Below are 15,155 nucleotides of genomic sequence, written 5' to 3'. Positions count from 1 at the left end.
CACTGCTCTTCTTTGAAATAGTGCCATAGGATCTTTTGTATCTCATCTGAAAGACGGCACCTCTGACAGTACACACTCCCACAGTACTGCATTGGAGTGTCACCTTAGATTCTTGTGCTCAAGTCTCTGGAGTGGAACTTGAGCCCACAACCTTCAGACTCAGAAGTGAGAGTGCTACCCACTGAGACATGCTGACACAGATACAGTGCCAATTTTTGGGCAGCAACTAATCTGCTCCTCGGCCTCCTGCTCACACATGGCACAAGAGTTGACTGGGAGTGAGTCACTGACTAATTTATTTTCACCCCAAGAAAAGAAAGGACTTGCTTTTAGCTCACACCTTTCATAGCCTGACAATGTTCCAAACTGCATCACAATTAGATAATTACTCCTGAAAGTAACCACCATTGTTATGTCGGCCAACATGGCAGTTGACACACAGCATGTCCCACAAACTGGAATGTGATAAATCACCAGTTGACGTCTTTTGGGTAGAGCTGTTGTGGGAGACAGAAGAATTTCCCAACCTTTCTTTGAATAATGCTATTGGATATCTTATATCATCCCAAAACTAATTTTCAAATCATTCATTGGGAGGTGAACCACTGCTTATCAAGTGGCCCATGTTCAAGAGCTCCATTGTGCTTTTGATCTGGTTTGATTGCTAGTTCTATGCTCGGAGGCTGCTATCCCAGCCCCCCATTTTGAATTGGAGTACAGTTTCTTCATGATTGCCATCAATACTGCATTGTGATTGACCAACTTGATGTGTTGCAAGTCTTATTTTTGTTCTGTCACACTCCCAACAGTAGCCTTCGTGAGCATGTGCAGAGATGTGTCTGAATAGAAGTTTGTGTTCCAATTACAGGGCTGGATGAACAGGATAGGCCAGTAAAGTAAGGAGAAAGAAGTATGGATAAAATATATGCACACAGACGGGAATGCAGAATTTTAAAATACTAAGCACAACTGATCATGGTCAACAAAAGGTAATGGACTGTAAATTAAACTGCATGTAATACTTCCATTAAATCTTATTAAATTGCCCGGTTAATTTGTGATCGCGTATGTTATTTACTCTGTAACTCATTCATTTCACATTTCCATTACCACTTGATGAACTATGATTCCGCACAGTGTGAGCTGTTTTCTTTTTCCATTTTATACTGCCCAGTTTTAAATGAGATTTTTACCCACAAAGTAGTAGTGACACTTCCCTGCAGCTGATGAGATTTCCAGAGCCCAGTGGAAGAGAAAATACACAGAGGTATATATAATGATACATTTTGTTCTGTGAAAAGAGATAATTTCGTTTTTTTTTCTCCACGCTGATGATTCCTTGTCTTTGTTTAGCTTCTGTGATGTCTTTGACCTTTCTAGTCCTTTGATGGTTGACCATTTACAAACATGGAGAATAACTGAGCAGTTCAGCACCATCCATCATTCAGGAAAATATATTTGGTGAGTCACTTATGTGTTTGTATTTTTTGAATGTATTGAATCTCTCTTCCCAGTTCCTTGTTACCCAGGGCCATGGACCATGCTGCAGACAACAGGAACGTGAGAACATTACAGGGTTAATTCTTATACATAAAATTCCACGGAAATTTACAGCACCGAAATAGGCCATTTGGCCAAACAGGTCCATGTTGGTGTTTTGCTGCACATATACCTCCTCCCACCTGACTACATCACACCCAATCAGCACATTCTTTTATTCCTTTCTCCCTCATGTACTTGTCTAGCTTCCATTTAAATGCACTAGTGATATTTGCCTCGACTACTCCATGTGATATTGAGTTCCACATTCTAATCACTCCCTGAGCAGGGATGTTTCTCCTGAATTCCTTATTGGATTTATCAGTGACTATCTTATATTTATGGCCTCTAGTTTTGAACTCGCCACAAGTGGAAAAATCTTCTCTACCCTAACAAATCCCTCATAATTTTAAGGATCTCTATAAGGTCACCTCTCGGTCTTCTCTTTTCTAGAGAAAAGAGCCCCAGCCTGTTCAGTCTTTAGTTATACCCTCTCGGTTCTGGTATCATCTTTGTAAATTGTTTGCATTCTCTCCAGTGCTTCTGTACCCTTTTTGCAATATAGAGATCACAGTTGTGCACAGTACTCGATGTGTGGTCTAACCAAGGTTATACATAAATTTAATGTGGCTTCTCTGCTATTGAAATTTATTCCACTAGAAATGAATCACTGTACTTTGTTTGCACTTTTTATGGCTTGGTTACCCTGTGATGCTACTCTGTAATTTTGTGCTTAGCAAGGTGAGGAACCTTGGAGCTAGAGAATGGAATACTTTTCATTTCAGGCATCTAGTGTCCTCAAGTGTTCTTTGGTTAGGTTAGGTGCAGAGCAAAACTTCATCCACTCTGCCACAACAGTGTGCTTCAGCTCCAACATCTGAAAGGTGCTTTTTAGTGTACAATTGTGGTGTTTTCTATTTTCCACACCAGTTATTTTGTGACCCCCATGGAGCACAATTGCCACTTGCTTAATTAGTGGCAGTTCTGTTATTCCCATTCAGAATTGCATCCAGACAGTAAAAAGAAGCAGTTCTTTTTGATTAAGACTGTCTCATTGAGGTAGCCTTGTATGCCGCCCAGAATTGTCCTCAGGCTAGTGAATTTAAACAACAATTATTGTAACAGAAGTTGAATTGTTGGTTCCATAAGATCATAAGAACTAGGAGCAGGAGTAGGCCGTCCGGCCCCTCGAACCTGCTCCGCCATTCAATAAGATCATGGCTGATGTTTTTGTGGACTCAGATCCACTTACCTGCGCTCTCACCGTATCCCTTAATTCCTTTATTGTTCATAAAGATATCTACCTTAGCTTTAAAAACGTTTACTGAAGAAGCGTCAACTACTTCACTGGGCAAGGAATTCCATAGATTTCCAACCCTCTGGGTGAAGAAGTTCCTTCTTAATTCAGTCCTAAATCTGCTCCCTCTAATCTTGAGGCTATGCCCTCTTGTCCTAGTTTCACCTGCCAGTGGAAACATCCTCTCTACTTGTATCTTATCTATTCCCTTCATAATTTTATATGTTTCTATAAGATCCCCCCTCATTCCTCTAAACTCCAATGAATATAATCCCAATCTACTCAGTCTCTCCTCATAAGCCAACCCCCTCAACTCCGGAATCAACCTAGTGAACCTCCTCTGCACCCTCTCCAGTACCAGTATATCCTTTCTCAAGTAAGGAGACCAAAACTGCACACAGTACTCCAGGTGCGGCCTCACCAGTACCTTATACAGCTGCAACATAACCTCTCTGCTTTTAAACTCAATCCCTTTAGCAATGAAGGACAAAATTCCATTTGCCTTCCTAATTACTTGCTGTACCTGCAGACCAACCTTCTGCGATTGATGCACAAGGACACCCAGGTCCCTCTGTATAGCAGCATGCTGCAACTTTTTACCATTCAAGTAATAATTCTTTTTACTGTTACTCCTACCGAAATGAATGACTTCACATTTATTAACATTGTATTCCATCTGCCAGACCTTTGCCCACTCACTCAATGTATCTATGTTCCTCTGCAAAGTTTCACAGTCATCTGCACACTTTGCTCTGCCACTCATCTTAGTGTCATCTGCAAACTTTGACACCCTACACGTGGTCCCCAACTCCAAATCATCTATATAAATTGTAAATAATTGCGGTCCCTGAGGCACACCACTAGTGACTGATTGCCAACCAGAATAGCACTCATTTATCCCCACTCTCTGCTTCCTGTTAGTCAACCAATTCTCTATCCATGCTAATACTTTACCCCTAACGCCATGCATCCTTATCTTATGCAGCAGCCTCTTGTGCGGCATCTTGTCGAAGGCCTTTTGGAAATCTAGGTACACCACATCCACTGGGTCCCCATTGTCCACCTTGCTCGTACTTAAAAGAACAAAATGGTTAATTTTCTTAACTAAAGTAACACTACAGTTCCTTTGGGATGAAAGAACTTATGTAGAGTTTTGAATAATACACACAGAGATATGAAGGGCTCATATCCAAGTCCTAAGCTGCTCATTTTAAAAGTAATAACATCTCTCTTAAAACAATGACGGGAATGCAAAGGAGACCAGAAGCAGAATAACAGAGGATCTGTGTTGGTATTTGGGGCTGGATAAGGTTGCACAGGCAAAGAGACCCAAGCCAATAGAGGGATGTGTACAGGAGAATGGGGACTTTGAACTCCATGTGTTCACTGAGTGGGAAGTCAATGGAGCATAGCAAATATGAAGTATCAGGGAATTAGAACTGCTCATGGCACAGAATGCATTTTGTGGCGTTTTGGATGAATCAGAGTTTACGTAGTGTGGTGTCATGCTCGGCCCCCACCTGCCAAGAATGGGGCACATTGATTTTGTCATGAACATTGATTTTAAACTGTTACTGGAGTGAGGGGATGACTTGTTGAACAGATCAGGCATGGCTGGAAAAAACATTTGCATATTAACAGATGGTGTTTGGAAGGGCAAAGCAGCCATTCCCTGACATTCAACCACAATGGACTTCTGATCACCAGACGTTGAAGGTGGGGGAGCTCGCATTCCAGGTTGACTGCCAAGATGGCTGAATATATAAACGGACATGGTCAAACCAGCTAGTCACATGACTAACCTGCTGGGCAACCTGAGTTTTTTGAATTTATACAAACAGTTTTGGGCAGAGTGTCTGTTAGCTCCTGGACTGAGAAGATCTATCCTGTCTGCTCCTATCTCTTTCTCACAAGTTCTGAATCCACTGAAGACTCATGAACCCCAAGAGAGAAAAGTCTCCTACAGCGAATAAGGTTGAAGAAGAATACCAGGCCCCAACGAAAAGCAAGATCTACCTGCAATCAAGGACTCGACAGTGAGCTCGAAGAACCATAACAACAACTCTTCAGATATTGCCTCAAGCTTTTCCACTTTATTTTTCTTCTGCTCTTTTCTGTCTCTATTTGCATGTGTATATCACGTATGCATGCTAGCGTGGGGTGCGTCGTGTATCCATAGGCTTTAACCGACTTTGAGTTTTAGTTTAAGTTTAATAAAATTTCACTTTTCTTCTTTAAACCTAAGAAAACCTATTTGTGCTGGTTGCTCTGTCTTATAATTGGAAAGCAGTGAACAAGGATTTACCAAGGGGGAGCTAAAAATACGATGTGTTTAAAATTAAAGTTTTACCAGTTTTGTGTCCCCATGTCAAATTGCCTTTAAGATATAGGGGTTTCTCTGGAACTTACAAAAATGAAACACAGTAAAAGACCAACTGATGCATCACACATGCCCCACATCTTCTCCACCTTCCACTTCCACAGACATGTAATGGGAGCCTGTTTTTATAAGAAGTATATTTACACAGCGCCTTCAATGTCAAAAAATGTCTCACACCATTCAAGTTTAAAAAGTCTCATTATAAAAAGCCATCATTTAAATATTTATGTGGAGGAAGAGAAGAAACAGATCATATTTTGAAAGCTATTAAAAATGACCATCTTTTGTGGTGACAATCAAATCAATTCAGAATAATGTTTTTGAAAGACAGGAATTGTATAAGTGAACAAGAAAATATAAATTTGCATTGCTTGCCATGCTTTCTCTATTTTATTTATCCACTTCCTTTTTCAGATATTGTATACTTAACAGAAAATTTGAATAATGCAACATTTCCTGACTTTTGAAATATATATATATACTTGTGGAGTCTGAATAAAACATGAAGAACTATTTTCTTTGGTAACAATTTTAGAGACGGCATCTGCGGTTACTAACAGGATTAATGTCCTGATTTTCTTTTTGTTTGAAATCCTATCAAGCTGTGGGATAAGTAAAGGTAATTTTCCAAAAGAATTTCAGTGATAGAGATTTCAGCTCTGCTTTGCGCATCTTTACTCTTGCACGGGGAATTATGATTGGAGTGGGGACTGTAACAGAATACCATCAGAGGCATTGTGGAAAACATGCAAAAGCACAAATTACCCTATGTGCACAGCAATGCCCAGACAGAGGTTAGAAAACTATTTTTTATCCAGCACAGGAAAAAGCTGTTAATGATAGACTAATATCAGCGTGATAAGACACCAAATGTTTGATGTGACAGAGCAGGTACTGCAACACACTGTGCAACAGAGTGGTGGTATGTGAGTTCCTGTAATTCTCCATCTGGTGAAGACTCAGTGGTGCCATTACAGCATAATGCTAAGATGTTGCTAGCCCAGTTTCACCAAAAGGGAAGAATGGATAATGAAAGGAGGTCACTCTAGTACACTTCTTAGCAAGTGGTTATATAGTGACTTTCACAAAAGTATGCAAGCCACCTTGTGTATGGTTTGAGGCATCACCAAAGAAGGGAAAGGATCATCAAATAACGTAAAGCAAAATTGGTGAAAAATATGTGCTACCAGGGTAAGCAAGATTATAGCTTGGCTTTTACCTACACAGGGATGATCATATTTCTACTGTATTCATGACAGGATTGATTGCGAAATGTTGAATTATTTAACCAGCCTTCTTGAATAAATTGAGCAAATAATTCTTGAGGTCATTAGTAACTGCTAAGTGAATGGACTTAGCACTAAGAAAAACATTTTAATCGTGTTGGGCACAATATTGCACCATGCAATACAAATACCTCATGTGCTGACTTTGTTGCCTTTGCTGCACTGACATTAATTTGGCCATGATTTTAATGAAGGAATTAGCCCATTTATTTTAAACTGATTAATGACATCCTTAAGGTTGCAGGCACATATATTTGTTACTGATATTTAACAGTGAGTTCAACCCATTTACACTTTGAATACCATGAAATATCAATTGACCATAAAATTCACCTGAAATTAATTGTAGCTTACTTCTCCAGAAACTTGCAGCATAGAAGTTGTCACATTACTTCCAGAGCAGCTTGGTGGTTACCATTCACAATGAAAACCATTATCAGCACTAAAATGGGCCTTATATAAGTTTGCATTACATATCATAAAAAGATAGGTATCCTCAAGTAAATTACAGGCCGTTATCTAATTGCTGGAATGGGAAAGCAGATCAAAACCATATAGGCTTCACTCTTGTGGTTTTTGAGGTCAGGTGGACATCTTGATCAGATTATGACCTTGCTCATATGTCTACTCTTCTCCATGTAAACAATGTTTCAGATATAGCATGATGGAAATGAAAGGGGTACTAACCGCTATAAAATTTAATTTCAATCAATTATACTCATTATTTTGAAAGTAAAATAATGTTTGGCTTCATAAATTCATTTTTGTAGATTGCTACCAACTTAAAATAATTAATATTAATGAATACATACAGGCTTTCCACTAGTTGGAAATCATATGCAGCTTCTTCACAAATAGCTATTGCCACAACCAAATAATTTCCTCCTTTCCTTGGTGCAGCTGTTGGATTTCAAAGTAAATGCACCAAGCATTATCAAAATATTCCTTGTCATACCGTACAATAATTAATTCAACTATCTTCAGTATTAATTTTGAACTGGCAAGTAGATCAGATAGTATCATTGGGTCTCTGGCTCATGTTCATTACAAAGCTAATGAGAACTGTGTTTTTTTATATGCCACACATTCAGATGGCAAGCATACAGCCACCAACTGGGGAATGGCAGGATATTGAAAATAATCCCACCCCTGACTTCAGGAAGTGTTTAACATATTCCATTTTCTGTTCCTTGTATTGCCTCTTCTCATTATTCTCTTTCTGTCTTTCTGTAACTAAATGGATTCTTTATTAGATTTATTATGGATCCTTAACAGTGTATACTGTTATGCCCACTGATTTGAACCAAGCTTCACATGTAGATTAAATAATGCCTTGATACAGAAACAATACAGACTTTATTTTCATCTCGATGAATAAATTCATCAAATTTCCACTCATTGATTCTGCCGAGCAAAGCACCATGCTGGAGTGCTAGGCTGTATGAGAGTTCTTCACTGATACTCTGCCAGTGCCTCTCTCAACCAGCTGCTATGAATTGCTTGTCTTAACTGCTCTGAAGCTTGGTGTGCAGGGAATTCTATATTTTCCAGTTTCTACACAGGTGTATTGCACTGTGATATTGCACTTGCCAATTCCATCACATTACTCAGTCACATTCTTGTTTTCCAGCCTCCTGATCTATTCCCAGCAACCTTAGGGGCGGCACAGTGGCGCAGTGGTTAGCACTGCAGTCTCACAGCTCCAGGGACCCGGGTTCGATTCTGGGTACTGCCTGTGTGGAGTTTGCAAGTTCTCCCTGTGTCTGCGTGGGTTTCCTCCGGGTGCTCCGGTTTCCTCCCACAAGCCAAAAGACTTGCAGATTGGTAGGTAAATTGGCCATTATAAAAATTGTCACTAGTATCGGTAGGTGGTAGGGAAATATAGGGACAGGTGGGGATGTTTGGTAGGAATATGGGATTAGTGTAGGATTAGTATAAATGGGTGGTTGATGGTCGGCACAGACTCGGTGGGCCAAAGGGCCTGTTTCAGTGCTGTATCTCTAATCTAATCTAAAAAAAACCTTGAAGATAATAACAACCCCAGCAACTGCCCTTCCTACTCCTAAATAACATGCTCCCAATATGTCATTTTCTCATCATTATCTGTCCTGCTGCTTCTATCATTTCTTCAGCTCGCTGAAGGACATTCATATTTGTTATTATTGTCCAACACATTTTCAGTATGACACAACAACTCAAAAGACACTATTCTTACTTCACCATTCAAGGTCCAATTTCCCCATTGTGCATTCACACACACTTTCTCCTTTGTCACCATTTGATTGTATACGAATATAGAGACTTACACAACCCTTTTTACCCTTGGATATCTTCATTTACTTTCTTCAGTATTTCAGCATTCTGATATTACCAGACTTCCAAAGCAAACAACTTCACCTATTTGTCCTATTTCTATATTGTTTATTTCAGTGATTTATTTTGAATTCTTGTTCTTTGTGATTACTATTTTGAAGTTGCTAAAATTATTATTGCTTGAAAGAGTTAGTTATATTTGCAATTTTATCAGCACAAGTTGTTTGAAACTGGTAACTATAATGCTGCCCAATGTTTGTCGACTTCTAACTCTCAGTGATACCACATCATAGTCATGGAAAAGGTAATTTATCATCTGCCCTTTATGATTGCCTGATAAACACATGGATTTGGATTATCATTAACCACTTTGATGCTTAAAATGCCTGTAGATTGATGAAATAAGTTGCTTCTAAATTCCCAACTGCACGGTCACCCTGTTGTTCAAAGATGGCAGTAGTGAGCTGGGTCAGAATCAGAACAAATTTTTTTTTTAATTTTCAAAGCGCTATGTGGAAAAACCTTCATCTTTTAATGTTACCTGAAAGACTTAGGAACCAAATCACCACACCCCCAACCCTCCAGCAACGAAATGAATTGCCAAAAGGCTTCGTATGATTGTGGAGCTAAGATCTGTTGATCTTGAAGTATTATTTAGCTGCAGCAGAATTTTTAAGAACAGATGTGTGATTAAACATGGGCTTACAAACATTTCAGGGACTAAGATGGTGGCCACTTTGGCAAAGAAAGAAAAGGCTGCAGTGGTTAATGAGCATACTTATAATAATATTACGACCAGGCGAGAAAGAGGTCTTGGGATCCCTTTCAGCCTTCACCTAGTCTTACTGTCACAGGGTTTAATTTTAAACACATCGTATTTTTAGCTCCCCTTTGGTGAATCCTTGTTCACCGCTTTCCAGTTACAAGGCAAAGAAACCAGCACAAATAGGCTTTCTTAGGTTTAAAGAAGAAAAGTGAAATGTTATTAAACTTAAACTAGAACTCTAATTCACTTAACGCCTACAGATACATGACGTGCCCATGCCAGCATGCATATGCGATACACACATGCAGATAGGGACAGAAAAGAGCAGAAGAAATAAAGTGGAAAGGTTTGAGGCAATATCTGAAGAGTTTTTGTTACGGGTCTTCGAGCTCACTGTGGAGTCCTTGCTTGTAGGTAGATCTGTTGGGGCCCAGTATTCTTCTTAAACCTTAAAATAAAAGCAAAATACTGCGGATGCTGGAAATCTGAAATAAAAACAAGAAATGCTGGAACCACTCAGCAGGTCTGGCAGCATCTGTGAAAAGAGAAGCAGAGTTAACGTTTCGGGTCAGTGACCCTTCTTCGGAACTGACAAATATTAGAAAAGTCACAGGTTATAAGCAAGTGAGGTGGGGGTGGGGCAAGAGATAACAAAGGAGGTCGAGAATTGGACCAGGCCACATCGCTGACCAAAAGGTCACGGAGCAAAGGCAAACAATATGTTAATGGTGTGTTGAAAGACAAAGCATTAGTATAGATTAGGTGTTAATGCACTGAATATTGAACAGCAGCAAGTGCAAACCTGAAAAAAAACAGTGGATAAGCAAACTGAACAAACTAAGATGAAATGAAATAAATGCAAAAAAAAAAGATCGTAAAAAATGTAAAAAAGAATGTCAAAAAAAAAAGGAAGAAAAAATAACTAAAAATGAAAGTAAAATGGGGGGCTGTCGTGCTCTGAAATTATTGAACTCAATGTTCAGTCCGGCAGGCTGTAGTGTGCCTAATCAGTAAATGAGATGCTGTTCCTCGAGCTTGCGTTGATGTTCACTGGAACACTGCAGCAATCCCAGGACAGAGATGTGAGCATGAGAGCAGGGGGGAGTGCTGAAATGGCAAGCAACCGGAAGTTCAGGGTCCTGCTTGCGGACTGAGCGGAGATGTTCTGCAAAGCGGTCACCCAGTCTGCGCTTGGTCTCCCCAATGTAGAGGAGACCACACTGTGAGCAGCGAATACAGTATACTACATTGAAAGAAGTACAAGTAAATCGCTGCTTCACCTGAAAGGAGTGTTTGGGGCCTGGGATAGTGAGGAGAGAGGAGGTAAATGGGCAGGTATTACACCTCCTGTGATTGCAGGGGAAGGTGCCCTGGGACGGGGACGAGGTGGTGGGGGTAATGGAGGAGTGGACCAGGGTGCCGCGGAGGGAACGATCCCTTCGGAATGCTGACAGGGGAAGGGAGGGGAAGATGCGACTGGTAGTGGCATCACGCTGGAGGTGGCGGAAATGGCGGAGGATGATCCTTTGGATATGGAGGCTGATGGGGTGAAAAGTGAGGACAAGGGGAACCCTGTCACGGTTCTGGGAGGGAGGGGAAGGGGTGAGGGTAGAGGTGTGGGGAATGGGCCGGACACGGTTGACGGCCCTGTCAACCACAGTGGGGGGAAATCCTCGGTTGAGGAAAAAGGAGGTCATATCAGAAGCACCGTCATGGAAGGTAGCATCATCGGAGCAGATGCGTCGGAGACGGAGAAACTGGGAGAATGGAATGGAGTCCTTACAGGAGGTAGGGTGTGAAGAAGTGTAGTCGAGGTAGCTGTGGGAGTCGGTGGGCTTATAATGGATATTAGTAGACAACCTATCCCCAGAGATGGAGACAGAGAAGTCGAGGAAGGGAAGGGAAGTGTCAGAGATGGACCATGTAAAGGTGAGAGAAGGGTGGAAATTGGAAGCAAAGTTGATAAAGTTTTCTAGTTCGGGGCGGGAGCTGGAAACGGCACCGATACAGTCATCAATGTACCGGAAAAAGAGTTGGGGGAGGGGGCCTGAGTAGGACTGGAATAAAGAATGCTCAACATATCCCACTTCTTTCAATGTAGTATACTGTATTCGCTGCTCACAGTGTGGTCTCCTCTACATTGGGGAGACCAAGTGCAGACTGGGTGACCGCTTTGCAGAACATCTCCGCTCAGTCCGCAAGCAGGACCCTGAGCTTCCGGTTGCTTGCCATTTCAACACTCCCCCCTGCTCTCATGCTCACATCTCTGTCCTGGGATTGCTGCAGTGTTCCAGTGAACATCAACGCAAGCTCGAGGAACAGCATCTCATTTACCAATTAGGCACACTACAGCCTGCCGGACTGAACATTGAGTTCAATAATTTCAGAGCATGACAGCCCCCCATTTTACTTTCATTTTTAGTTATTTTTTCTTCCTTTTTTTTAACATTCTTTTTTACATTTTTTACCATCTTTTTTTTTTGCATTTATTTCATTTCATCTTAGTTTGTTCAGTTTGCTTACCCACTGTTTTTTTTCAGGTTTGCACTTGCTGCTGTTCAATATTCGGTGTATTAACACCTAATCTGTACCAATGCTTTGTCTTTCAACACACCATTAACATATTGTTTGCCTTTGCTCCGTGACCTTTTGGTCAGCTATGTGGCCTGGTCCAATCTCGACCTCCTTTGTTATCTCTTGCCCCACCCCCACCTCACTTGCTTATAACCTGTGACTTTTCTAATATTTGTCAGTTCCGAAGAAGGGTCACTGACCCGAAACGTTAACTCTGCTTCTCTTTTCACAGATGCTGCCAGACTTGCTGAGTGGTTCCAGCATTTCTTGTTCTTCTTAAACCATGTTCGCTGAGGGAGACTTTTCTCTCTTGGGGTTCATGTGTCTTCAGTGGGTTTTTGGAGTTCTGTGAGAAAGAGATGAGAGCAGACAGACAGGCAGGAAGTCTTCTTCAGTCCAGGAGCAAAGAGCTTTCTGCCGGCTCTCTGTTCAAAAACTGTACAATTCAGAAAAAAACCCAGACTACCAAGCAGGTCAGTCATGTGACCGACTGGTTTGACCACGTTTGTTTGTGTATTGTATCATCTTCGCAGGGAATGGAATGCGCATCCCTGCCTTCAATGTCTGTTAGTATGAAAATGTGTTTTTTTTTCCAGCCAAGATCTGGCAGTCCTTGTAACAGGCCTTCTCTTCTTTCCAGCAACAATTTGAAATTTAATGTCCATCTGGTGAAATTAATGTGCCTCATTCTTGGCAGGTGGGGGCCTGCATGACAATAGTCATAATTATAAATCAAGCATTTGAAACTTATTAGAAGAAAAATACTTTTACAGTCAAAAGGGCGGCACAGTGGCGCAGTGGTTAGCACCGCAGCCTCACAGCTCCAGCAACCCGGGTTCAATTCTGGGTACTGCCTGTGTGGAGTTTGCAAGTTCTCCCTGTGTCTGCGTGGGTTTCCTCCGGGTGCTCCGGTTTCCTCCCGCATGCCAAAGACTTGCAGGTTGATAGGTTAATTGGCCATTAGCAATTGCCCCTAGTATAGGTAGGTGGTAGGGAAATATAGGGACAGGTGGGGATGTGGTAGGTATATGGAATTAGTGTAGGATTAGTATAAATGGGTGGTTGATGGTCGGCACAGACCCGCTGGGCCAAAGGGCCTGTTTCAGTGCTGTATCTCTAAAAAATTAATATATCAGGTAATATTTATGATCAGTTCAGTTTACAGCACTGGTCCGCACTCTGAGGTTTACAGTATCACATCACTGCTACAATTAGCTCAGAATGTTTGTATTGGACATGCTGTAGATGGCCTGACTTATGTTGAGGTTCAGGTATATTTGACAGAATCTCTTGTTTTGATGTGTTTGCACGAGCCACAGATTGACCTTCTTGTGTCATTTGCAGCTATGAGATTTAGAATTTTCAATTAGAGGGAATACGTGCCTTTAACGCCAGTGAAAACACCTTTTTGAAATGAACTTATCTTTGCACTTTAGGATTACTGCTCCAACAGTAAAGAGGCCATGTTGTATTCATATAATCAGAGCAAACTGGTACAGGGCATAAATAAGTCAATGAATATTCCTTGAAAAAGGTCAGGATTTAGCCTGAGCTCTGTAAATGTCCACAAGTTAAACATTCTAAGGAAATCTGTGGAGTTTCACTCATAAATGCCTATGGAGTATATTGTGTAATCTTCCACCATAATTGTAAAGTATTTTTCCTGTCAATCGAATGATGAGGCTCAAGGCGTTCGCTGTTATTAATGCACCAATGCTACAGCAACTGCAGGCAAGGAACAGATACATGGTTAAACTAAAATATCCAAATGTTGGTGCTGCTCTGCCATGAGCTTTGCAAAAACAGTGTCTCACTGACTGGTCCACCATTGAAATGCATTGAACGGCCTTGATGTTCTTGCTACAGCAGATACAAGCTAAACCCGCCGCAGAAAGTTGGTCTTGTCCATTTCGGTCTAAGTCGCTTCTAACTATGTGATAAATGTTAATTACTGTCAAATGCGCCCTCTAGCACTGATAATTAACTATTAGAAGTACGGCATCTCATTCCTTCAGGTTTTAATTGTTGGGGATTTTTCAAATGTTAAGTTTTAAATTAAAAATTTTGTTTTTACTTTTGTTTTCTACTCTTTTCTCTCTTATTCCAATATTTCTTTCCCTCTCTTTGTTTCTCTTTCTGTGCCAGATTTGGCACTGAATACACCCACTCTAATTTACATTTTCATCTTAATCCTGGGTAGTATTTTCCTGTGGGGTTCTGAACCCACTGTCAGGCTCAAAAATGGATCAGAAGCCCACACTGTGTAGGAAACTGTCACTCCTTGTGATTTGGCCCAAATTGGCCAATTAATGGCCAAAGGGCAGGCTCCCCATCCAGTTAAGGATGGTGGGCGGGCTTTCAAAGCTGGAGGACTAATAAAAAATAGATTCAGCAACACTGTGTTGGGGGGCCCATAGGGCGGCCTGCGGCTGCTCCTGAACCCAGGCAGGGGCGTGCCTCTAAGCCCGCCTGGAGCGCTGGCCTTCATCTGCTGTCGGGAGGCTGCCTCCAGGCAACTAAATTGTCCCTGTCACCTGCGGGGAACTGGAGACTGACTGAAAAATCCTAGTCGGCCTCCAACAATAGGCCTCAATAGGCCTTTAATTAGTTCAATTTGTGGATAGCCTGCTGCCACACCTGCCCCCATCCTACCTTTGGGAAAATGGCCCTGGGCCAGGATGGAGCCAGGGAATTGGCACATTCAGCAACTTTCCATCAAAAATGTTTGAAAACCTAAACATACAAGGGCAAGTCAAATTAATGGCAGACGTCTTAGATGCCCTGCTGCAGCAACATTTGGCTCATTTATTTTCTTCATACTTTTTGTCCCTTAATCTTGCACAATGGCCAAAGATTGTCAGTGAATACCAGCTCCAAAGCCTCTGAAAATGTTGGCACATAGCTCACCACCAAGGGCCATGCATCATTGTCCTACCCCAGCAGTGATTCTTGCTTTGATTCCTTTTCCTACCTGTGGAGGTGTTTGACATTCCACTCTCT

This window comes from Heterodontus francisci, chromosome 47 (genome assembly GCF_036365525.1).
Source record: "Heterodontus francisci isolate sHetFra1 chromosome 47, sHetFra1.hap1, whole genome shotgun sequence".
Classification (NCBI taxonomy): Eukaryota; Metazoa; Chordata; class Chondrichthyes; order Heterodontiformes; family Heterodontidae; genus Heterodontus; species Heterodontus francisci.
Note: the sequence above shows the minus strand (reverse complement) of the source record.